Source organism: Melospiza melodia, chromosome 26 (genome assembly GCF_035770615.1).
Source record: "Melospiza melodia melodia isolate bMelMel2 chromosome 26, bMelMel2.pri, whole genome shotgun sequence".
NCBI classification, from domain to species: Eukaryota; Metazoa; Chordata; class Aves; order Passeriformes; family Passerellidae; genus Melospiza; species Melospiza melodia.
This window is the reverse complement of record NC_086219.1, coordinates 10,862,497-10,888,076: the sequence shown is the minus strand read 5'-3', so window position 1 is coordinate 10,888,076 and position 25,580 is coordinate 10,862,497.

Below are 25,580 nucleotides of genomic sequence, written 5' to 3'. Positions count from 1 at the left end.
GGCTTCTTCGCGCAAAGACGATTGTGCCGCTCACAGCGCTCTCCTTAGCGCGGCTTCTGCCGAAAGACGCCCGGCAGCGGCTCTTACCTCCGGAGAGCATCCTACCTTCCTCTTTAGCTCCTCTTCTCATCTACACCTCGGCAACAAGCTTTTCCACTATGTCTGGCTAGGAAAAACTGTGCCAGCACAGAAAACATCTCCCATCGTGTTCTAGAAGTTGCACGGATGTCTGCCAAGTGTTTGGCAGGAAGAAAAGAAAAGTTGTCCAAAACAGCTTCCAATCGAATGTTCCTGTGATTGGAAAAGTCAGGAGAGTGCAAAGGTACTGTTTTCTATCAGTTGGCAAGGTGCGCACACAATCCCAGTGTTGTACAGCTTGCTTCTTCACCTTCCCGAAGCTGCCGCTCTCGCCGGCTGCCGGAGCCCAAGAAGCGGCTTCTTCGCGCAAAGACGATTGTGCCGCTCACAGTGCTCTCCTTAGCGCGGCTTCTGCCGAAAGACGCCCGGCAGCGGCTCTTACCTCCGGAGAGCATCCTACCTTCCTCTTTAGCTCCTCTTCTCATCTACACCTCGGCAACAAGCTTTTCCACTATGTCTGGCTAGGAAAAACTGTGCCAGCACAGAAAACATCTCCCATCGTGTTCTAGAAGTTGCACGGATGTCTGCCAAGTGTTTGGCAGGAAGAAAAGAAAAGTTGTCCAAAACAGCTTCCAATCGAATGTTCCTGTGATTGGAAAAGTCAGGAGAGTGCAAAGGTACTGTTTTCTATCAGTTGGCAAGGTGCGCACACAATCCCAGTGTTGTACAGCTTGCTTCTTCACCTTCCCGAAGCTGCCGCTCTCGCCGGCTGCCGGAGCCCAAGAAGCGGCTTCTTCGCGCAAAGACGATTGTGCCGCTCACAGTGCTCTCCTTAGCGCGGCTTCTGCCGAAAGACGCCCGGCAGCGGCTCTTACCTCCGGAGAGCATCCTACCTTCCTCTTTAGCTCCTCTTCTCATCTACACCTCGGCAACAAGCTTTTCCACTATGTCTGGCTAGGAAAAACTGTGCCAGCACAGAAAACATCTCCCATCGTGTTCTAGAAGTTGCACGGATGTCTGCCAAGTGTTTGGCAGGAAGAAAAGAAAAGTTGTCCAAAACAGCTTCCAATCGAATGTTCCTGTGATTGGAAAAGTCAGGAGAGTGCAAAGGTACTGTTTTCTATCAGTTGGCAAGGTGCGCACACAATCCCAGTGTTGTACAGCTTGCTTCTTCACCTTCCCGAAGCTGCCGCTCTCGCCGGCTGCCGGAGCCCAAGAAGCGGCTTCTTCGCGCAAAGACGATTGTGCCGCTCACAGCGCTCTCCTTAGCGCGGCTTCTGCCGAAAGACGCCCGGCAGCGGCTCTTACCTCCGGAGAGCATCCTACCTTCCTCTTTAGCTCCTCTTCTCATCTACACCTCGGCAACAAGCTTTTCCACTATGTCTGGCTAGGAAAAACTGTGCCAGCACAGAAAACATCTCCCATCGTGTTCTAGAAGTTGCACGGATGTCTGCCAAGTGTTTGGCAGGAAGAAAAGAAAAGTTGTCCAAAACAGCTTCCAATCGAATGTTCCTGTGATTGGAAAAGTCAGGAGAGTGCAAAGGTACTGTTTTCTATCAGTTGGCAAGGTGCGCACACAATCCCAGTGTTGTACAGCTTGCTTCTTCACCTTCCCGAAGCTGCCGCTCTCGCCGGCTGCCGGAGCCCAAGAAGCGGCTTCTTCGCGCAAAGACGATTGTGCCGCTCACAGCGCTCTCCTTAGCGCGGCTTCTGCCGAAAGACGCCCGGCAGCGGCTCTTACCTCCGGAGAGCATCCTACCTTCCTCTTTAGCTCCTCTTCTCATCTACACCTCGGCAACAAGCTTTTCCACTATGTCTGGCTAGGAAAAACTGTGCCAGCACAGAAAACATCTCCCATCGTGTTCTAGAAGTTGCACGGATGTCTGCCAAGTGTTTGGCAGGAAGAAAAGAAAAGTTGTCCAAAACAGCTTCCAATCGAATGTTCCTGTGATTGGAAAAGTCAGGAGAGTGCAAAGGTACTGTTTTCTATCAGTTGGCAAGGTGCGCACACAATCCCAGTGTTGTACAGCTTGCTTCTTCACCTTCCCGAAGCTGCCGCTCTCGCCGGCTGCCGGAGCCCAAGAAGCGGCTTCTTCGCGCAAAGACGATTGTGCCGCTCACAGTGCTCTCCTTAGCGCGGCTTCTGCCGAAAGACGCCCGGCAGCGGCTCTTACCTCCGGAGAGCATCCTACCTTCCTCTTTAGCTCCTCTTCTCATCTACACCTCGGCAACAAGCTTTTCCACTATGTCTGGCTAGGAAAAACTGTGCCAGCACAGAAAACATCTCCCATCGTGTTCTAGAAGTTGCACGGATGTCTGCCAAGTGTTTGGCAGGAAGAAAAGAAAAGTTGTCCAAAACAGCTTCCAATCGAATGTTCCTGTGATTGGAAAAGTCAGGAGAGTGCAAAGGTACTGTTTTCTATCAGTTGGCAAGGTGCGCACACAATCCCAGTGTTGTACAGCTTGCTTCTTCACCTTCCCGAAGCTGCCGCTCTCGCCGGCTGCCGGAGCCCAAGAAGCGGCTTCTTCGCGCAAAGACGATTGTGCCGCTCACAGCGCTCTCCTTAGCGCGGCTTCTGCCGAAAGACGCCCGGCAGCGGCTCTTACCTCCGGAGAGCATCCTACCTTCCTCTTTAGCTCCTCTTCTCATCTACACCTCGGCAACAAGCTTTTCCACTATGTCTGGCTAGGAAAAACTGTGCCAGCACAGAAAACATCTCCCATCGTGTTCTAGAAGTTGCACGGATGTCTGCCAAGTGTTTGGCAGGAAGAAAAGAAAAGTTGTCCAAAACAGCTTCCAATCGAATGTTCCTGTGATTGGAAAAGTCAGGAGAGTGCAAAGGTACTGTTTTCTATCAGTTGGCAAGGTGCGCACACAATCCCAGTGTTGTACAGCTTGCTTCTTCACCTTCCCGAAGCTGCCGCTCTCGCCGGCTGCCGGAGCCCAAGAAGCGGCTTCTTCGCGCAAAGACGATTGTGCCGCTCACAGCGCTCTCCTTAGCGCGGCTTCTGCCGAAAGACGCCCGGCAGCGGCTCTTACCTCCGGAGAGCATCCTACCTTCCTCTTTAGCTCCTCTTCTCATCTACACCTCGGCAACAAGCTTTTCCACTATGTCTGGCTAGGAAAAACTGTGCCAGCACAGAAAACATCTCCCATCGTGTTCTAGAAGTTGCACGGATGTCTGCCAAGTGTTTGGCAGGAAGAAAAGAAAAGTTGTCCAAAACAGCTTCCAATCGAATGTTCCTGTGATTGGAAAAGTCAGGAGAGTGCAAAGGTACTGTTTTCTATCAGTTGGCAAGGTGCGCACACAATCCCAGTGTTGTACAGCTTGCTTCTTCACCTTCCCGAAGCTGCCGCTCTCGCCGGCTGCCGGAGCCCAAGAAGCGGCTTCTTCGCGCAAAGACGATTGTGCCGCTCACAGCGCTCTCCTTAGCGCGGCTTCTGCCGAAAGACGCCCGGCAGCGGCTCTTACCTCCGGAGAGCATCCTACCTTCCTCTTTAGCTCCTCTTCTCATCTACACCTCGGCAACAAGCTTTTCCACTATGTCTGGCTAGGAAAAACTGTGCCAGCACAGAAAACATCTCCCATCGTGTTCTAGAAGTTGCACGGATGTCTGCCAAGTGTTTGGCAGGAAGAAAAGAAAAGTTGTCCAAAACAGCTTCCAATCGAATGTTCCTGTGATTGGAAAAGTCAGGAGAGTGCAAAGGTACTGTTTTCTATCAGTTGGCAAGGTGCGCACACAATCCCATGTTGTACAGCTTGCTTCTTCACCTTCCCGAAGCTGCCGCTCTCGCCGGCTGCCGGAGCCCAAGAAGCGGCTTCTTCGCGCAAAGACGATTGTGCCGCTCACAGCGCTCTCCTTAGCGCGGCTTCTGCCGAAAGACGCCCGGCAGCGGCTCTTACCTCCGGAGAGCATCCTACCTTCCTCTTTAGCTCCTCTTCTCATCTACACCTCGGCAACAAGCTTTTCCACTATGTCTGGCTAGGAAAAACTGTGCCAGCACAGAAAACATCTCCCATCGTGTTCTAGAAGTTGCACGGATGTCTGCCAAGTGTTTGGCAGGAAGAAAAGAAAAGTTGTCCAAAACAGCTTCCAATCGAATGTTCCTGTGATTGGAAAAGTCAGGAGAGTGCAAAGGTACTGTTTTCTATCAGTTGGCAAGGTGCGCACACAATCCCAGTGTTGTACAGCTTGCTTCTTCACCTTCCCGAAGCTGCCGCTCTCGCCGGCTGCCGGAGCCCAAGAAGCGGCTTCTTCGCGCAAAGACGATTGTGCCGCTCACAGCGCTCTCCTTAGCGCGGCTTCTGCCGAAAGACGCCCGGCAGCGGCTCTTACCTCCGGAGAGCATCCTACCTTCCTCTTTAGCTCCTCTTCTCATCTACACCTCGGCAACAAGCTTTTCCACTATGTCTGGCTAGGAAAAACTGTGCCAGCACAGAAAACATCTCCCATCGTGTTCTAGAAGTTGCACGGATGTCTGCCAAGTGTTTGGCAGGAAGAAAAGAAAAGTTGTCCAAAACAGCTTCCAATCGAATGTTCCTGTGATTGGAAAAGTCAGGAGAGTGCAAAGGTACTGTTTTCTATCAGTTGGCAAGGTGCGCACACAATCCCAGTGTTGTACAGCTTGCTTCTTCACCTTCCCGAAGCTGCCGCTCTCGCCGGCTGCCGGAGCCCAAGAAGCGGCTTCTTCGCGCAAAGACGATTGTGCCGCTCACAGCGCTCTCCTTAGCGCGGCTTCTGCCGAAAGACGCCCGGCAGCGGCTCTTACCTCCGGAGAGCATCCTACCTTCCTCTTTAGCTCCTCTTCTCATCTACACCTCGGCAACAAGCTTTTCCACTATGTCTGGCTAGGAAAAACTGTGCCAGCACAGAAAACATCTCCCATCGTGTTCTAGAAGTTGCACGGATGTCTGCCAAGTGTTTGGCAGGAAGAAAAGAAAAGTTGTCCAAAACAGCTTCCAATCGAATGTTCCTGTGATTGGAAAAGTCAGGAGAGTGCAAAGGTACTGTTTTCTATCAGTTGGCAAGGTGCGCACACAATCCCAGTGTTGTACAGCTTGCTTCTTCACCTTCCCGAAGCTGCCGCTCTCGCCGGCTGCCGGAGCCCAAGAAGCGGCTTCTTCGCGCAAAGACGATTGTGCCGCTCACAGTCGCTCTCCTTAGCGCGGCTTCTGCCGAAAGACGCCCGGCAGCGGCTCTTACCTCCGGAGAGCATCCTACCTTCCTCTTTAGCTCCTCTTCTCATCTACACCTCGGCAACAAGCTTTTCCACTATGTCTGGCTAGGAAAAACTGTGCCAGCACAGAAAACATCTCCCATCGTGTTCTAGAAGTTGCACGGATGTCTGCCAAGTGTTTGGCAGGAAGAAAAGAAAAGTTGTCCAAAACAGCTTCCAATCGAATGTTCCTGTGATTGGAAAAGTCAGGAGAGTGCAAAGGTACTGTTTTCTATCAGTTGGCAAGGTGCGCACACAATCCCAGTGTTGTACAGCTTGCTTCTTCACCTTCCCGAAGCTGCCGCTCTCGCCGGCTGCCGGAGCCCAAGAAGCGGCTTCTTCGCGCAAAGACGATTGTGCCGCTCACAGCGCTCTCCTTAGCGCGGCTTCTGCCGAAAGACGCCCGGCAGCGGCTCTTACCTCCGGAGAGCATCCTACCTTCCTCTTTAGCTCCTCTTCTCATCTACACCTCGGCAACAAGCTTTTCCACTATGTCTGGCTAGGAAAAACTGTGCCAGCACAGAAAACATCTCCCATCGTGTTCTAGAAGTTGCACGGATGTCTGCCAAGTGTTTGGCAGGAAGAAAAGAAAAGTTGTCCAAAACAGCTTCCAATCGAATGTTCCTGTGATTGGAAAAGTCAGGAGAGTGCAAAGGTACTGTTTTCTATCAGTTGGCAAGGTGCGCACACAATCCCAGTGTTGTACAGCTTGCTTCTTCACCTTCCCGAAGCTGCCGCTCTCGCCGGCTGCCGGAGCCCAAGAAGCGGCTTCTTCGCGCAAAGACGATTGTGCCGCTCACAGCGCTCTCCTTAGCGCGGCTTCTGCCGAAAGACGCCCGGCAGCGGCTCTTACCTCCGGAGAGCATCCTACCTTCCTCTTTAGCTCCTCTTCTCATCTACACCTCGGCAACAAGCTTTTCCACTATGTCTGGCTAGGAAAAACTGTGCCAGCACAGAAAACATCTCCCATCGTGTTCTAGAAGTTGCACGGATGTCTGCCAAGTGTTTGGCAGGAAGAAAAGAAAAGTTGTCCAAAACAGCTTCCAATCGAATGTTCCTGTGATTGGAAAAGTCAGGAGAGTGCAAAGGTACTGTTTTCTATCAGTTGGCAAGGTGCGCACACAATCCCAGTGTTGTACAGCTTGCTTCTTCACCTTCCCGAAGCTGCCGCTCTCGCCGGCTGCCGGAGCCCAAGAAGCGGCTTCTTCGCGCAAAGACGATTGTGCCGCTCACAGTGCTCTCCTTAGCGCGGCTTCTGCCGAAAGACGCCCGGCAGCGGCTCTTACCTCCGGAGAGCATCCTACCTTCCTCTTTAGCTCCTCTTCTCATCTACACCTCGGCAACAAGCTTTTCCACTATGTCTGGCTAGGAAAAACTGTGCCAGCACAGAAAACATCTCCCATCGTGTTCTAGAAGTTGCACGGATGTCTGCCAAGTGTTTGGCAGGAAGAAAAGAAAAGTTGTCCAAAACAGCTTCCAATCGAATGTTCCTGTGATTGGAAAAGTCAGGAGAGTGCAAAGGTACTGTTTTCTATCAGTTGGCAAGGTGCGCACACAATCCCAGTGTTGTACAGCTTGCTTCTTCACCTTCCCGAAGCTGCCGCTCTCGCCGGCTGCCGGAGCCCAAGAAGCGGCTTCTTCGCGCAAAGACGATTGTGCCGCTCACAGCGCTCTCCTTAGCGCGGCTTCTGCCGAAAGACGCCCGGCAGCGGCTCTTACCTCCGGAGAGCATCCTACCTTCCTCTTTAGCTCCTCTTCTCATCTACACCTCGGCAACAAGCTTTTCCACTATGTCTGGCTAGGAAAAACTGTGCCAGCACAGAAAACATCTCCCATCGTGTTCTAGAAGTTGCACGGATGTCTGCCAAGTGTTTGGCAGGAAGAAAAGAAAAGTTGTCCAAAACAGCTTCCAATCGAATGTTCCTGTGATTGGAAAAGTCAGGAGAGTGCAAAGGTACTGTTTTCTATCAGTTGGCAAGGTGCGCACACAATCCCAGTGTTGTACAGCTTGCTTCTTCACCTTCCCGAAGCTGCCGCTCTCGCCGGCTGCCGGAGCCCAAGAAGCGGCTTCTTCGCGCAAAGACGATTGTGCCGCTCACAGTGCTCTCCTTAGCGCGGCTTCTGCCGAAAGACGCCCGGCAGCGGCTCTTACCTCCGAGAGCATCCTACCTTCCTCTTTAGCTCCTCTTCTCATCTACACCTCGGCAACAAGCTTCTCCACTATGTCTGGCTAGGAAAAACTGTGCCAGCACAGAAAACATCTCCCATCGTGTTCTAGAAGTTGCACGGATGTCTGCCAAGTGTTTGGCAGGAAGAAAAGAAAAGTTGTCCAAAACAGCTTCCAATCGAATGTTCCTGTGATTGGAAAAGTCAGGAGAGTGCAAAGGTACTGTTTTCTATCAGTTGGCAAGGTGCGCACACAATCCCAGTGTTGTACAGCTTGCTTCTTCACCTTCCCGAAGCTGCCGCTCTCGCCGGCTGCCGGAGCCCAAGAAGCGGCTTCTTCGCGCAAAGACGATTGTGCCGCTCACAGCGCTCTCCTTAGCGCGGCTTCTGCCGAAAGACGCCCGGCAGCGGCTCTTACCTCCGGAGAGCATCCTACCTTCCTCTTTAGCTCCTCTTCTCATCTACACCTCGGCAACAAGCTTTTCCACTATGTCTGGCTAGGAAAAACTGTGCCAGCACAGAAAACATCTCCCATCGTGTTCTAGAAGTTGCACGGATGTCTGCCAAGTGTTTGGCAGGAAGAAAAGAAAAGTTGTCCAAAACAGCTTCCAATCGAATGTTCCTGTGATTGGAAAAGTCAGGAGAGTGCAAAGGTACTGTTTTCTATCAGTTGGCAAGGTGCGCACACAATCCCAGTGTTGTACAGCTTGCTTCTTCACCTTCCCGAAGCTGCCGCTCTCGCCGGCTGCCGGAGCCCAAGAAGCGGCTTCTTCGCGCAAAGACGATTGTGCCGCTCACAGTGCTCTCCTTAGCGCGGCTTCTGCCGAAAGACGCCCGGCAGCGGCTCTTACCTCCGGAGAGCATCCTACCTTCCTCTTTAGCTCCTCTTCTCATCTACACCTCGGCAACAAGCTTTTCCACTATGTCTGGCTAGGAAAAACTGTGCCAGCACAGAAAACATCTCCCATCGTGTTCTAGAAGTTGCACGGATGTCTGCCAAGTGTTTGGCAGGAAGAAAAGAAAAGTTGTCCAAAACAGCTTCCAATCGAATGTTCCTGTGATTGGAAAAGTCAGGAGAGTGCAAAGGTACTGTTTTCTATCAGTTGGCAAGGTGCGCACACAATCCCAGTGTTGTACAGCTTGCTTCTTCACCTTCCCGAAGCTGCCGCTCTCGCCGGCTGCCGGAGCCCAAGAAGCGGCTTCTTCGCGCAAAGACGATTGTGCCGCTCACAGCGCTCTCCTTAGCGCGGCTTCTGCCGAAAGACGCCCGGCAGCGGCTCTTACCTCCGGAGAGCATCCTACCTTCCTCTTTAGCTCCTCTTCTCATCTACACCTCGGCAACAAGCTTTTCCACTATGTCTGGCTAGGAAAAACTGTGCCAGCACAGAAAACATCTCCCATCGTGTTCTAGAAGTTGCACGGATGTCTGCCAAGTGTTTGGCAGGAAGAAAAGAAAAGTTGTCCAAAACAGCTTCCAATCGAATGTTCCTGTGATTGGAAAAGTCAGGAGAGTGCAAAGGTACTGTTTTCTATCAGTTGGCAAGGTGCGCACACAATCCCAGTGTTGTACAGCTTGCTTCTTCACCTTCCCGAAGCTGCCGCTCTCGCCGGCTGCCGGAGCCCAAGAAGCGGCTTCTTCGCGCAAAGACGATTGTGCCGCTCACAGTGCTCTCCTTAGCGCGGCTTCTGCCGAAAGACGCCCGGCAGCGGCTCTTACCTCCGGAGAGCATCCTACCTTCCTCTTTAGCTCCTCTTCTCATCTACACCTCGGCAACAAGCTTTTCCACTATGTCTGGCTAGGAAAAACTGTGCCAGCACAGAAAACATCTCCCATCGTGTTCTAGAAGTTGCACGGATGTCTGCCAAGTGTTTGGCAGGAAGAAAAGAAAAGTTGTCCAAAACAGCTTCCAATCGAATGTTCCTGTGATTGGAAAAGTCAGGAGAGTGCAAAGGTACTGTTTTCTATCAGTTGGCAAGGTGCGCACACAATCCCAGTGTTGTACAGCTTGCTTCTTCACCTTCCCGAAGCTGCCGCTCTCGCCGGCTGCCGGAGCCCAAGAAGCGGCTTCTTCGCGCAAAGACGATTGTGCCGCTCACAGCGCTCTCCTTAGCGCGGCTTCTGCCGAAAGACGCCCGGCAGCGGCTCTTACCTCCGGAGAGCATCCTACCTTCCTCTTTAGCTCCTCTTCTCATCTACACCTCGGCAACAAGCTTTTCCACTATGTCTGGCTAGGAAAAACTGTGCCAGCACAGAAAACATCTCCCATCGTGTTCTAGAAGTTGCACGGATGTCTGCCAAGTGTTTGGCAGGAAGAAAAGAAAAGTTGTCCAAAACAGCTTCCAATCGAATGTTCCTGTGATTGGAAAAGTCAGGAGAGTGCAAAGGTACTGTTTTCTATCAGTTGGCAAGGTGCGCACACAATCCCATGTTGTACAGCTTGCTTCTTCACCTTCCCGAAGCTGCCGCTCTCGCCGGCTGCCGGAGCCCAAGAAGCGGCTTCTTCGCGCAAAGACGATTGTGCCGCTCACAGTGCTCTCCTTAGCGCGGCTTCTGCCGAAAGACGCCCGGCAGCGGCTCTTACCTCCGGAGAGCATCCTACCTTCCTCTTTAGCTCCTCTTCTCATCTACACCTCGGCAACAAGCTTTCCCACTATGTCTGGCTAGGAAAAACTGTGCCAGCACAGAAAACATCTCCCATCGTGTTCTAGAAGTTGCACGGATGTCTGCCAAGTGTTTGGCAGGAAGAAAAGAAAAGTTGTCCAAAACAGCTTCCAATCGAATGTTCCTGTGATTGGAAAAGTCAGGAGAGTGCAAAGGTACTGTTTTCTATCAGTTGGCAAGGTGCGCACACAATCCCAGTGTTGTACAGCTTGCTTCTTCACCTTCCCGAAGCTGCCGCTCTCGGCCGGCTGCCGGAGCCCAAGAAGCGGCTTCTTCGCGCAAAGACGATTGTGCCGCTCACAGCGCTCTCCTTAGCGCGGCTTCTGCCGAAAGACGCCCGGCAGCGGCTCTTACCTCCGGAGAGCATCCTACCTTCCTCTTTAGCTCCTCTTCTCATCTACACCTCGGCAACAAGCTTTTCCACTATGTCTGGCTAGGAAAAACTGTGCCAGCACAGAAAACATCTCCCATCGTGTTCTAGAAGTTGCACGGATGTCTGCCAAGTGTTTGGCAGGAAGAAAAGAAAAGTTGTCCAAAACAGCTTCCAATCGAATGTTCCTGTGATTGGAAAAGTCAGGAGAGTGCAAAGGTACTGTTTTCTATCAGTTGGCAAGGTGCGCACACAATCCCAGTGTTGTACAGCTTGCTTCTTCACCTTCCCGAAGCTGCCGCTCTCGCCGGCTGCCGGAGCCCAAGAAGCGGCTTCTTCGCGCAAAGACGATTGTGCCGCTCACAGCGCTCTCCTTAGCGCGGCTTCTGCCGAAAGACGCCCGGCAGCGGCTCTTACCTCCGGAGAGCATCCTACCTTCCTCTTTAGCTCCTCTTCTCATCTACACCTCGGCAACAAGCTTTTCCACTATGTCTGGCTAGGAAAAACTGTGCCAGCACAGAAAACATCTCCCATCGTGTTCTAGAAGTTGCACGGATGTCTGCCAAGTGTTTGGCAGGAAGAAAAGAAAAGTTGTCCAAAACAGCTTCCAATCGAATGTTCCTGTGATTGGAAAAGTCAGGAGAGTGCAAAGGTACTGTTTTCTATCAGTTGGCAAGGTGCGCACACAATCCCAGTGTTGTACAGCTTGCTTCTTCACCTTCCCGAAGCTGCCGCTCTCGCCGGCTGCCGGAGCCCAAGAAGCGGCTTCTTCGCGCAAAGACGATTGTGCCGCTCACAGCGCTCTCCTTAGCGCGGCTTCTGCCGAAAGACGCCCGGCAGCGGCTCTTACCTCCGGAGAGCATCCTACCTTCCTCTTTAGCTCCTCTTCTCATCTACACCTCGGCAACAAGCTTCTCCACTATGTCTGGCTAGGAAAAACTGTGCCAGCACAGAAAACATCTCCCATCGTGTTCTAGAAGTTGCACGGATGTCTGCCAAGTGTTTGGCAGGAAGAAAAGAAAAGTTGTCCAAAACAGCTTCCAATCGAATGTTCCTGTGATTGGAAAAGTCAGGAGAGTGCAAAGGTACTGTTTTCTATCAGTTGGCAAGGTGCGCACACAATCCCAGTGTTGTACAGCTTGCTTCTTCACCTTCCCGAAGCTGCCGCTCTCGCCGGCTGCCGGAGCCCAAGAAGCGGCTTCTTCGCGCAAAGACGATTGTGCCGCTCACAGCGCTCTCCTTAGCGCGGCTTCTGCCGAAAGACGCCCGGCAGCGGCTCTTACCTCCGGAGAGCATCCTACCTTCCTCTTTAGCTCCTCTTCTCATCTACACCTCGGCAACAAGCTTTCTCCACTATGTCTGGCTAGGAAAAACTGTGCCAGCACAGAAAACATCTCCCATCGTGTTCTAGAAGTTGCACGGATGTCTGCCAAGTGTTTGGCAGGAAGAAAAGAAAAGTTGTCCAAAACAGCTTCCAATCGAATGTTCCTGTGATTGGAAAAGTCAGGAGAGTGCAAAGGTACTGTTTTCTATCAGTTGGCAAGGTGCGCACACAATCCCAGTGTTGTACAGCTTGCTTCTTCACCTTCCCGAAGCTGCCGCTCTCGCCGGCTGCCGGAGCCCAAGAAGCGGCTTCTTCGCGCAAAGACGATTGTGCCGCTCACAGTGCTCTCCTTAGCGCGGCTTCTGCCGAAAGACGCCCGGCAGCGGCTCTTACCTCCGGAGAGCATCCTACCTTCCTCTTTAGCTCCTCTTCTCATCTACACCTCGGCAACAAGCTTTTCCACTATGTCTGGCTAGGAAAAACTGTGCCAGCACAGAAAACATCTCCCATCGTGTTCTAGAAGTTGCACGGATGTCTGCCAAGTGTTTGGCAGGAAGAAAAGAAAAGTTGTCCAAAACAGCTTCCAATCGAATGTTCCTGTGATTGGAAAAGTCAGGAGAGTGCAAAGGTACTGTTTTCTATCAGTTGGCAAGGTGCGCACACAATCCCAGTGTTGTACAGCTTGCTTCTTCACCTTCCCGAAGCTGCCGCTCTCGCCGGCTGCCGGAGCCCAAGAAGCGGCTTCTTCGCGCAAAGACGATTGTGCCGCTCACAGCGCTCTCCTTAGCGCGGCTTCTGCCGAAAGACGCCCGGCAGCGGCTCTTACCTCCGGAGAGCATCCTACCTTCCTCTTTAGCTCCTCTTCTCATCTACACCTCGGCAACAAGCTTTTCCACTATGTCTGGCTAGGAAAAACTGTGCCAGCACAGAAAACATCTCCCATCGTGTTCTAGAAGTTGCACGGATGTCTGCCAAGTGTTTGGCAGGAAGAAAAGAAAAGTTGTCCAAAACAGCTTCCAATCGAATGTTCCTGTGATTGGAAAAGTCAGGAGAGTGCAAAGGTACTGTTTTCTATCAGTTGGCAAGGTGCGCACACAATCCCAGTGTTGTACAGCTTGCTTCTTCACCTTCCCGAAGCTGCCGCTCTCGCCGGCTGCCGGAGCCCAAGAAGCGGCTTCTTCGCGCAAAGACGATTGTGCCGCTCACAGTGCTCTCCTTAGCGCGGCTTCTGCCGAAAGACGCCCGGCAGCGGCTCTTACCTCCGGAGAGCATCCTACCTTCCTCTTTAGCTCCTCTTCTCATCTACACCTCGGCAACAAGCTTTTCCACTATGTCTGGCTAGGAAAAACTGTGCCAGCACAGAAAACATCTCCCATCGTGTTCTAGAAGTTGCACGGATGTCTGCCAAGTGTTTGGCAGGAAAGAAAAGAAAAGTTGTCCAAAACAGCTTCCAATCGAATGTTCCTGTGATTGGAAAAGTCAGGAGAGTGCAAAGGTACTGTTTTCTATCAGTTGGCAAGGTGCGCACACAATCCCAGTGTTGTACAGCTTGCTTCTTCACCTTCCCGAAGCTGCCGCTCTCGCCGGCTGCCGGAGCCCAAGAAGCGGCTTCTTCGCGCAAAGACGATTGTGCCGCTCACAGCGCTCTCCTTAGCGCGGCTTCTGCCGAAAGACGCCCGGCAGCGGCTCTTACCTCCGGAGAGCATCCTACCTTCCTCTTTAGCTCCTCTTCTCATCTACACCTCGGCAACAAGCTTTTCCACTATGTCTGGCTAGGAAAAACTGTGCCAGCACAGAAAACATCTCCCATCGTGTTCTAGAAGTTGCACGGATGTCTGCCAAGTGTTTGGCAGGAAGAAAAGAAAAGTTGTCCAAAACAGCTTCCAATCGAATGTTCCTGTGATTGGAAAAGTCAGGAGAGTGCAAAGGTACTGTTTTCTATCAGTTGGCAAGGTGCGCACACAATCCCAGTGTTGTACAGCTTGCTTCTTCACCTTCCCGAAGCTGCCGCTCTCGCCGGCTGCCGGAGCCCAAGAAGCGGCTTCTTCGCGCAAAGACGATTGTGCCGCTCACAGCGCTCTCCTTAGCGCGGCTTCTGCCGAAAGACGCCCGGCAGCGGCTCTTACCTCCGGAGAGCATCCTACCTTCCTCTTTAGCTCCTCTTCTCATCTACACCTCGGCAACAAGCTTTTCCACTATGTCTGGCTAGGAAAAACTGTGCCAGCACAGAAAACATCTCCCATCGTGTTCTAGAAGTTGCACGGATGTCTGCCAAGTGTTTGGCAGGAAGAAAAGAAAAGTTGTCCAAAACAGCTTCCAATCGAATGTTCCTGTGATTGGAAAAGTCAGGAGAGTGCAAAGGTACTGTTTTCTATCAGTTGGCAAGGTGCGCACACAATCCCAGTGTTGTACAGCTTGCTTCTTCACCTTCCCGAAGCTGCCGCTCTCGCCGGCTGCCGGAGCCCAAGAAGCGGCTTCTTCGCGCAAAGACGATTGTGCCGCTCACAGTGCTCTCCTTAGCGCGGCTTCTGCCGAAAGACGCCCGGCAGCGGCTCTTACCTCCGGAGAGCATCCTACCTTCCTCTTTAGCTCCTCTTCTCATCTACACCTCGGCAACAAGCTTTTCCACTATGTCTGGCTAGGAAAAACTGTGCCAGCACAGAAAACATCTCCCATCGTGTTCTAGAAGTTGCACGGATGTCTGCAAGTGTTTGGCAGGAAGAAAAGAAAAGTTGTCCAAAACAGCTTCCAATCGAATGTTCCTGTGATTGAAAAGTCAGGAGAGTGCAAAGGTACTGTTTTCTATCAGTTGGCAAGGTGCGCACACAATCCCAGTGTTGTACAGCTTGCTTCTTCACCTTCCCGAAGCTGCCGCTCTCGCCGGCTGCCGGAGCCCAAGAAGCGGCTTCTTCGCGCAAAGACGATTGTGCCGCTCACAGCGCTCTCCTTAGCGCGGCTTCTGCCGAAAGACGCCCGGCAGCGGCTCTTACCTCCGGAGAGCATCCTACCTTCCTCTTTAGCTCCTCTTCTCATCTACACCTCGGCAACAAGCTTTTCCACTATGTCTGGCTAGGAAAAACTGTGCCAGCACAGAAAACATCTCCCATCGTGTTCTAGAAGTTGCACGGATGTCTGCCAAGTGTTTGGCAGGAAGAAAAGAAAAGTTGTCCAAAACAGCTTCCAATCGAATGTTCCTGTGATTGGAAAAGTCAGGAGAGTGCAAAGGTACTGTTTTCTATCAGTTGGCAAGGTGCGCACACAATCCCAGTGTTGTACAGCTTGCTTCTTCACCTTCCCGAAGCTGCCATACAGCTTGCTTCTTCACCTTCCCGAAGCTGCCGCTCTCGCCGGCTGCCGGAGCCCAAGAAGCGGCTTCTTCGCGCAAAGACGATTGTGCCGCTCACAGTGCTCTCCTTAGCGCGGCTTCTGCCGAAAGACGCCCGGCAGCGGCTCTTACCTCCGGAGAGCATCCTACCTTCCTCTTTAGCTCCTCTTCTCATCTACACCTCGGCAACAAGCTTCTCCACTATGTCTGGCTAGGAAAAACTGTGCCAGCACAGAAAACATCTCCCATCGTGTTCTAGAAGTTGCACGGATGTCTGCCAAGTGTTTGGCAGGAAGAAAAGAAAAGTTGTCCAAAACAGCTTCCAATCGAATGTTCCTGTGATTGGAAAAGTCAGGAGAGTGCAAAGGTACTGTTTTCTATCAGTTGGCAAGGTGCGCACACAATCCCAGTGTTGTACAGCTTGCTTCTTCACCTTCCGAAGCTGCCGCTCTCGCCGGCTGCCGGAGCCCAAGAAGCGGCTTCTTCGCGCAAAGACGATTGTGCCGCTCACAGTGCTCTCCTTAGCGCGGCTTCTGCCGAAAGACGCCCGGCAGCGGCTCTTACCTCCGGAGAGCATCCTACCTTCCTCTTTAGCTCCTCTTCTCATCTACACCTCGGCAACAAGCTTTCTCCACTATGTCTGGCTAGGAAAAACTGTGCCAGCACAGAAAACATCTCCCATCGTGTTCTAGAAGTTGCACGGATGTCTGCCAAGTGTTTGGCAGGAAGAAAAGAAAAGTTGTCCAAAACAGCTTCCAATCGAATGTTCCTGTGATTGGAAAAGTCAGGAGAGTGCAAAGGTACTGTTTTCTATCAGTTGGCAAGGTGCGCACACAATCCCAGTGTTGTACAGCTTGCTTCTTCACCTTCCCGAAGCTGCCGCTCTCGCCGGCTGCCGGAGCCCAAGAAGCGGCTTCTTCGCGCAAAGACGATTGTGCCGCTCACAGCGCTCTCCTTAGCGCGGCTTCTGCCGAAAGACGCCCGGCAGCGGCTCTTACCTCCGGAGAGCATCCTACCTTCCTCTTTAGCTCCTCTTCTCATCTACACCTCGGCAACAAGCTTTTCCACTATGTCTGGCTAGGAAAAACTGTGCCAGCACAGAAACATCTCCCATCGTGTTCTAGAAGTTGCACGGATGTCTGCCAAGTGTTTGGCAGGAAGAAAAGAAAAGTTGTCCAAAACAGCTTCCAATCGAATGTTCCTGTGATTGGAAAAGTCAGGAGAGTGCAAAGGTACTGTTTTCTATCAGTTGGCAAGGTGCGCACACAATCCCAGTGTTGTACAGCTTGCTTCTTCACCTTCCCGAAGCTGCCGCTCTCGCCGGCTGCCGGAGCCCAAGAAGCGGCTTCTTCGCGCAAAGACGATTGTGCCGCTCACAGTGCTCTCCTTAGCGCGGCTTCTGCCGAAAGACGCCCGGCAGCGGCTCTTACCTCCGGAGAGCATCCTACCTTCCTCTTTAGCTCCTCTTCTCATCTACACCTCGGCAACAAGCTTTCCACTATGTCTGGCTAGGAAAAACTGTGCCAGCACAGAAAACATCTCCCATCGTGTTCTAGAAGTTGCACGGATGTCTGCCAAGTGTTTGGCAGGAAGAAAAGAAAGTTGTCCAAAACAGCTTCCAATCGAATGTTCCTGTGATTGGAAAAGTCAGGAGAGTGCAAAGGTACTGTTTTCTATCAGTTGGCAAGGTGCGCACACAATCCCAGTGTTGTACAGCTTGCTTCTTCACCTTCCCGAAGCTGCCGCTCTCGCCGGCTGCCGGAGCCCAAGAAGCGGCTTCTTCGCGCAAAGACGATTGTGCCGCTCACAAGTGCTCTCCTTAGCGCGGCTTCTGCCGAAAGACGCCCGGCAGCGGCTCTTACCTCCGGAGAGCATCCTACCTTCCTCTTTAGCTCCTCTTCTCATCTACACCTCGGCAACAAGCTTCTCCACTATGTCTGGCTAGGAAAAACTGTGCAGCACAGAGAAAACATCTCCCATCGTGTTCTAGAAGTTGCACGGATGTCTGCCAAGTGTTTGGCAGGAAGAAAAGAAAAGTTGTCCCAAAACAGCTTCCAATCGAATGTTCCTGTGATTGGAAAAGTCAGGAGAGTGCAAAGGTACTGTTTTCTATCAGTTGGCAAGGTGCGCACACAATCCCAGTGTTGTACAGCTTGCTTCTTCACCTTCCCGAAGCTGCCGCTCTCGCCGGCTGCCGGAGCCCAAGAAGCGGCTTCTTCGCGCAAAGACGATTGTGCCGCTCACAGTGCTCTCCTTAGCGCGGCTTCTGCCGAAAGACGCCCGGCAGCGGCTCTTACCTCCGGAGAGCATCCTACCTTCCTCTTTAGCTCCTCTTCTCATCTACACCTCGGCAACAAGCTTTTCCACTATGTCTGGCTAGGAAAAACTGTGCCAGCACAGAAAACATCTCCCATCGTGTTCTAGAAGTTGCACGGATGTCTGCCAAGTGTTTGGCAGGAAGAAAAGAAAAGTTGTCCAAAACAGCTTCCAATCGAATGTTCCTGTGATTGGAAAAGTCAGGAGAGTGCAAAGGTACTGTTTTCTATCAGTTGGCAAGGTGCGCACACAATCCCAGTGTTGTACAGCTTGCTTCTTCACCTTCCGAAGCTGCCGCTCTCGCCGGCTGCCGGAGCCCAAGAAGCGGCTTCTTCGCGCAAAGACGATTGTGTCGCTCACAAGTGCTCTCCTTAGCGCGGCTTCTGCCGAAAGACGCCCGGCAGCGGCTCTTACCTCCGGAGAGCATCCTACCTTCCTCTTTAGCTCCTCTTCTCATCTACACCTCGGCAACAAGCTTTTCCACTATGTCTGGCTAGGAAAAACTGTGCCAGCACAGAAAAACATCTCCCATCGTGTTCTAGAAGTTGCACGGATGTCTGCCAAGTGTTTGGCAGGAAGAAAAGAAAGTTGTCCAAAACAGCTTCCAATCGAATGTTCCTGTGATTGGAAAGTCAGGAGAGTGCAAAGGTACTGTTTTCTATCAGTTGGCAAGGTGCGCACACAATCCCAGTGTTGTACAGCTTGCTTCTTCACCTTCCCGAAGCTGCCGCTCTCGCCGGCTGCCGGAGCCCAAGAAGCGGCTTCTTCGCGCAAAGACGATTGTGCCGCTCACAGTGCTCTCCTTAGCGCGGCTTGCTGCCGAAAGACGCCCGGCAGCGGCTCTTACCTCCGGAGAGCATCCTACCTTCCTCTTTAGCTCCTCTTCTCATCTACACCTCGGCAACAAGCTTCTCCACTATGTCTGGCTAGGAAAAACTGTGCCAGCACAGAAAACATCTCCCATCGTGTTCTAGAAGTTGCACGGATGTCTGCCAAGTGTTTGGCAGGAAGAAAAGAAAAGTTGTCCAAAACAGCTTCCAATCGAATGTTCCTGTGATTGGAAAAGTCAGGAGAGTGCAAAGGTACTGTTTTCTATCAGTTGGCAAGGTGCGCACACAATCCCAGTGTTGTACAGCTTGCTTCTTCACCTTCCCGAAGCTGCCGCTCTCGCCGGCTGCCGGAGCCCAAGAAGCGGCTTCTTCGCGCAAAGACGATTGTGCCGCTCACAGTGCTCTCCTTAGCGCGGCTTCTGCCGAAAGACGCCCGCAGCGGCTCTTACCTCCGGAGAGCATCCTACCTTCCTCTTTAGCTCCTCTTCTCATCTACACCTCGGCAACAAGCTTCTCCACTATGTCTGGCTAGGAAAAACTGTGCCAGCACAGAAAACATCTCCCATCGTGTTCTAGAAGTTGCACGGATGTCTGCCAAGTGTTTGGCAGGAAGAAAAGAAAAGTTGTCCAAAACAGCTTCCAATCGAATGTTCCTGTGATTGGAAAAGTCAGGAGAGTGCAAAGGTACTGTTTTCTATCAGTTGGCAAGGTGCGCACACAATCCCAGTGTTGTACAGCTTGCTTCTTCACCTTCCCGAAGCTGCCGCTCTCGCCGGCTGCCGGAGCCCAAGAAGCGGCTTCTTCGCGCAAAGACGATTGTGCCGCTCACAAGTGCTCTCCTTAGCGCGGCTTCTGCCGAAAGACGCCCGGCAGCGGCTCTTACCTCCGGAGAGCATCCTACCTTCCTCTTTAGCTCCTCTTCTCATCTACACCTCGGCAACAAGCTTCTCCACTATGTCTGGCTAGGAAAAACTGTGCCAGCACAGAAAACATCTCCCCTCGTGTTCTAGAAGTTGCACGGATGTCTGCCAAGTGTTTGGCAGGAAGAAAAGAAAAGTTGTCCAAAACAGCTTCAATCGAATGTTCCTGTGATTGGAAAAGTCAGGAGAGTGCAAAGGTACTGTTTTCTATCAGTTGGCAAGGTGCGCACCACAATCCCAGTGTTGTACAGCTTGCTTCTTCACCTTCCCGAAGCTGCCGCTCTCGCCGGCTGCCGGAGCCCAAGAAGCGGCTTCTTCGCGCAAAGACGATTGTGCCGCTCACAAGTGCTCTCCTTAGCGCGGCTTCTGCCGAAAGACGCCCGGCAGCGGCTCTTACCTCCGGAGAGCATCCTACCTTCCTCTTTAGCTCCTCTTCTCATCTACACCTCGGCAACAAGCTTCTCCACTATGTCTGGCTAGGAAAAACTGTGCCAGCACAGAAAACATCTCCCCTCGTGTTCTAGAAGTTGCACGGATGTCTGCCAAGTGTTTGGCAGGAAGAAAAGAAAAGTTGTCCAAAACAGCTTCCAATCGAATGTTCCTGTGATTGGAAAAGTCAGGAGAGTGCAAAGGTACTGTTTTCTATCAGTTGGCAAGGTGCGCACAACAATCCCAGTGTTGTACAGCTTGCTTCTTCACCTTCCCGAAGCTGCCGCTCTCGCCGGCTGCCGGAGCCCAAGAAGCGGCTTCTTCGCGCAAAGACGATTGTGCCGCTCACAGTGCTCTCCTTAGCGCGGCTTCTGCCGAAGACGCCCGGCAGCGGCTCTTACCTCCGGAGAGCATCCTACCTTCCTCTTTAGCTCCTCTTCTCATCTACACCTCGGCAACAAGCTTCTCCACTATGTCTGGCTAGGAAAAACTGTGCCAGCACAGAAAACATCTCCCATCGTGTTCTAGAAGTTGCACGGATGTCTGCCAAGTGTTTGGCAGGAAGAAAAGAAAAGTTGTCCAAAACAGCTTCCAATCGAATGTTCCTGTGATTGGAAAAGTCAGGAGAGTGCAAAGGTACTGTTTTCTATCAGTTGGCAAGGTGCGCACACAATCCCAGTGTTGTACAGCTTGCTTCTTCACCTTCCCGAAGCTGCCGCTCTCGCCGGCTGCCGGAGCCCAAGAAGCGGCTTCTTCGCGCAAAGACGATTGTGCCGCTCACAGTGCTCTCCTTAGCGCGGCTTCTGCCGAAAGACGCCCGGGCAGCGGCTCTTAGCCTCCGGAGAGCATCCTACCTTCCTCTTTAGCTCCTCTTCTCATCTACACCCTCGGCAACAAGCTTCTCCACTATGTCTGGCTAGGAAAAACTGTGCCAGCACAGAAAACATCTCCCATCGTGTTCTAGAAGTTGCACGGATGTCTGCCAAGTGTTTGGCAGGAAGAAAAGAAAAGTTGTCCAAAACAGCTTCCAATCGAATGTTCCTGTGATTGGAAAAGTCAGGAGAGTGCAAAGGTACTGTTTTCTATCAGTTGGCAAGGTGCGCACACAATCCCAGTGTTGTACAGCTTGCTTCTTCACCTTCCCGAAGCTGCCGCTCTCGCCGGCTGCCGGAGCCCAAGAAGCGGCTTCTTCGCGCAAAGACGATTGTGCCGCTCACAAGTGCTCTCCTTAGCGCGGCTTCTGCCGAAAGACGCCCGGCAGCGGCTCTTACCTCCGGAGAGCATCCTACCTTCCTCTTTAGCTCCTCTTCTCATCTACACCTCGGCAACAAGCTTTTCCACTATGTCTGGCTAGGAAAAACTGTGCCAGCACAGAAAACATCTCCCCTCGTGTTCTAGAAGTTGCAACGGATGTCTGCCAAGTGTTTGGCAGGAAGAAAAGAAAAGTTGTCCAAAACAGCTTCCAATCGAATGTTCCTGTGATTGGAAAAGTCAGGAGAGTGCAAAGGTACTGTTTTCTATCAGTTGGCAAGGTGCGCACACAATCCCAGTGTTGTACAGCTTGCTTCTTCACCTTCCCGAAGCTGCCGCTCTCGCCGGCTGCCGGAGCCCAAGAAGCGGCTTCTTCGCGCAAAGACGATTGTGCCGCTCACAGTGCTCTCCTTAGCGCGGCTTCTGCCGAAAGACGCCCGGCAGCGGCTCTTAGCTCCGGAGAGCATCCTACCTTCCTCTTTAGCTCCTCTTCTCATCTACACCTCGGCAACAAGCTTCTCCACTATGTCTGGCTAGGAAAAACTGTGCCAGCAGCACAGAAAACATCTCCCATCGTGTTCTAGAAGTTGCACGGATGTCTGCCAAGTGTTTGGCAGGAAGAAAAGAAAAGTTGTCCAAAACAGCTTCCAATCGAATGTTCCTGTGATTGGAAAAGTCAGGAGAGTGCAAAGGTACTGTTTTCTATCAGTTGGCAAGGTGCGCACACAATCCCAGTGTTGTACAGCTTGCTTCTTCACCTTCCCGAAGCTGCCGCTCTCGCCGGCTGCCGGAGCCCAAGAAGCGGCTTCTTCGCGCAAAGACGATTGTGCCGCTCACAGTGCTCTCCTTAGCGCGGCTTCTGCCGAAAGACGCCCGGCAGCGGCTCTTACCTCCGGAGAGCATCCTACCTTCCTCTTTAGCTCCTCTTCTCATCTACACCTCGGCAACAAGCTTTTCCACTATGTCTGGCTAGGAAAAACTGTGCAGCACAGAAAACATCTCCCATCGTGTTCTAGAAGTTGCACGGATGTCTGCCAAGTGTTTGGCAGGAAGAAAAGAAAAGTTGTCCAAAACAGCTTCCAATCGAATGTTCCTGTGATTGGAAAAGTCAGGAGAGTGCAAAGGTACTGTTTTCTATCAGTTGGCAAGGTGCGCACACAATCCCAGTGTTGTACAGCTTGCTTCTTCACCTTCCCGAAGCTGCCGCTCTCGCCGGCTGCCGGAGCCCAAGAAGCGGCTTCTTCGCGCAAAGACGATTGTGCCGCTCACAGTGCTCTCCTTAGCGCGGCTTCTGCCGAAAGACGCCCGGCAGCGGCTCTTACCTCCGGAGAGCATCCTACCTTCCCTCTTTAGCTCCTCTTCTCATCTACACCTCGGCAACAAGCTTCTTCCACTATGTCTGGCTAGGAAAAACTGTGCCAGCACAGAAAACATCTCCCATCGTGTTCTAGAAGTTGCACGGATGTCTGCCAAGTGTTTGGCAGGAAGAAAAGAAAAGTTGTCCAAAACAGCTTCCAATCGAATGTTCCTGTGATTGGAAAAGTCAGGAGAGTGCAAAGGTACTGTTTTCTATCAGTTGGCAAGGTGCGCACACAATCCCAGTGTTGTACAGCTTGCTTCTTCACCTTCCCGAAGCTGCCGCTCTCGCCGGCTGCCGGAGCCCAAGAAGCGGCTTCTTCGCGCAAAGACGATTGTGCCGCTCACAGTGCTCTCCTTAGCGCGGCTTCTGCCGAAAGACGCCCGGCAGCGGCTCTTACTCCGGAGAGCATCCTACCTTCCTCTTTAGCTCCTCTTCTCATCTACCACCTCGGCAACAAGCTTTCCACTATGTCTGGCTAGGAAAAACTGTGCCAGCACAGAAAACATCTCCCATCGTGTTCTAGAAGTTGCACGGATGTCTGCCAAGTGTTTGGCAGGAAGAAAAGAAAAGTTGTTCCAAAACAGCTTCCAATCGAATGTTCCTGTGATTGGAAAAGTCAGGAGAGTGCAAAGGTACCTGTTTTCTATCAGTTGGCAAGGTGCGCACACAATCCCAGTGTTGTACAGCTTGCTTCTTCACCTTCCCGAAGCTGCCGCTCTCGCCGGCTGCCGGAGCCCAAGAAGCGGCTTCTTCGCGCAAAGACGATTGTGCCGCTCACAGTGCTCTCCTTAGCGCGGCTTCTGCCGAAAGACGCCCGGCAGCGGCTCTTACCTCCGGAGAGCATCCTACCTTCCTCTTTAGCTCCTCTTCTCATCTACACCTCGGCAACAAGCTTTTCCACTATGTCTGGCTAGGAAAAACTGTGGCCAGGCACAGAAAACATCTCCCATCGTGTTCTAGAAGTTGCACGGATGTCTGCCAAGTGTTTGGCAGGAAGAAAAGAAAAGTTGTCCAAAACAGCTTCCAATCGAATGTTCCTGTGATTGGAAAAGTCAGGAGAGTGCAAAGGTACTGTTTTCTATCAGTTGGCAAGGTGCGCACACAATCCCAGTGTTGTACAGCTTGCTTCTTCACCTTCCCGAAGCTGCCGCTCTCGCCGGCTGCCGGAGCCCAAGAAGCGGCTTCTTCGCGCAAAGACGATTGTGCCGCTCACAGTGCTCTCCTTAGCGCGGCTTCTGCCGAAAGACGCCCGGCAGCGGCTCTTACCTCCGGAGAGCATCCTACCTTCCTCTTTAGCTCCTCTTCTCATCTACACCTCGGCAACAAGCTTCTCCACTATGTCTGGCTAGGAAAAACTGTGCCAGCACAGAAAACATCTCCCATCGTGTTCTAGAAGTTGCACGGATGTCTGCCAAGTGTTTGGCAGGAAGAAAAGAAAAGTTGTCCAAAACAGCTTCCAATCGAATGTTCCTGTGATTGGAAAAGTCAGGAGAGTGCAAAGGTACTGTTTTCTATCAGTTGCAAGGTGCGCACACAATCCCAGTGTTGTACAGCTTGCTTCTTCACCTTCCCGAAGCTGCCGCTCTCGCCGGCTGCCGGAGCCCAAGAAGCGGCTTCTTCGCGCAAAGACGATTGTGCCGCTCACAGTGCTCTCCTTAGCGCGGCTTCTGCCGAAAGACGCCCGGCAGCGGCTCTTACCTCCGAGAGAGCATCCTACCTTCCTCTTTAGCTCCTCTTCTCATCTACACCTCGGCAACAAGCTTTTCCACTATGTCTGGCTAGGAAAAACTGTGCCAGCACAGAAAACATCTCCCATCGTGTTCTAGAAGTTGCACGGATGTCTGCCAAGTGTTTGGCAGGAAGAAAAGAAAAGTTGTCCAAAACAGCTTCCAATCGAATGTTCCTGTGATTGGAAAAGTCAGGAGAGTGCAAAGGTACTGTTTTCTATCAGTTGGCAAGGTGCGCACACAATCCCAGTGTTGTACAGCTTGCTTCTTCACCTTCCCGAAGCTGCCGCTCTCGCCGGCTGCCGGAGCCCAAGAAGCGGCTTCTTCGCGCAAAGACGATTGTGCCGCTCACAGTGCTCTCCTTAGCGCGGCTTCTGCCGAAAGACGCCCGGCAGCGGCTCTTTACCTCCGGAGAGCATCCTACCTTCCTCTTTAGCTCCTCTTCTCATCTACACCTCGGCAACAAGCTTCTCCACTATGTCTGGCTAGGAAAAACTGTGCCAGCACAGAAAACATCTCCCATCGTGTTCTAGAAGTTGCACGGATGTCTGCCAAGTGTTTGGCAGGAAGAAAAGAAAAGTTGTCCAAAACAGCTTCCAATCGAATGTTCCTGTGATTGGAAAAGTCAGGAGAGTGCAAAGGTACTGTTTTCTATCAGTTGGCAAGGTGCGCACACAATCCCAGTGTTGTACAGCTTGCTTCTTCACCTTCCCGAAGCTGCCGCTCTCGCCGGCTGCCGGAGCCCAAGAAGCGGCTTCTTCGCGCAAAGACGATTGTGCCGCTCACAGTGCTCTCCTTAGCGCGGCTTCTGCCGAAAGACGCCCGGCAGCGGCTCTTACCTCCGGAGAGCATCCTACCTTCCTCTTTAGCTCCTCTTCTCATCTACACCTCGGCAACAAGCTTCTCCACTATGTCTGGCTAGGAAAAACTGTGCCAGCACAGAAAACATCTCCCATCGTGTTCTAGAAGTTGCACGGATGTCTGCCAAGTGTTTGGCAGGAAGAAAAGAAAAGTTGTCCAAGAACAGCTTCCAATCGAATGTTCCTGTGATTGGAAAAGTCAGGAGAGTGCAAAGGTACTGTTTTCTATCAGTTGGCAAGGTGCGCACACAATCCCAGTGTTGTACAGCTTGCTTCTTCACCTTCCCGAAGCTGCCGCTCTCGCCGGCTGCCGGAGCCCAAGAAGCGGCTTGATTGTGCCGCTCACAGTGCTCTCCTTAGCGCGGCTTCTGCCGAAAGACGCCCGGCAGCGGCTCTTACCTCCGGAGAGCATCCTACCTTCCTCTTTAGCTCCTCTTCTCATCTACACCTCGGCAACAAGCTTTTCCACTATGTCTGGCTAGGAAAAACTGTGCCAGCACAGAAAACATCTCCCATCGTGTTCTAGAAGTTGCACGGATGTCTGCCAAGTGTTTGGCAGGAAGAAAAGAAAAGTTGTCCAAAACAGCTTCCAATCGAATGTTCCTGTGATTGGAAAAGTCAGGAGAGTGCAAAGGTACTGTTTTCTATCAGTTGGCAAGGTGCGCACACAATCCCAGTGTTGTACAGCTTGCTTCTTCACCTTCCCGAAGCTGCCGCTCTCGCCGGCTGCCGGAGCCCAAGAAG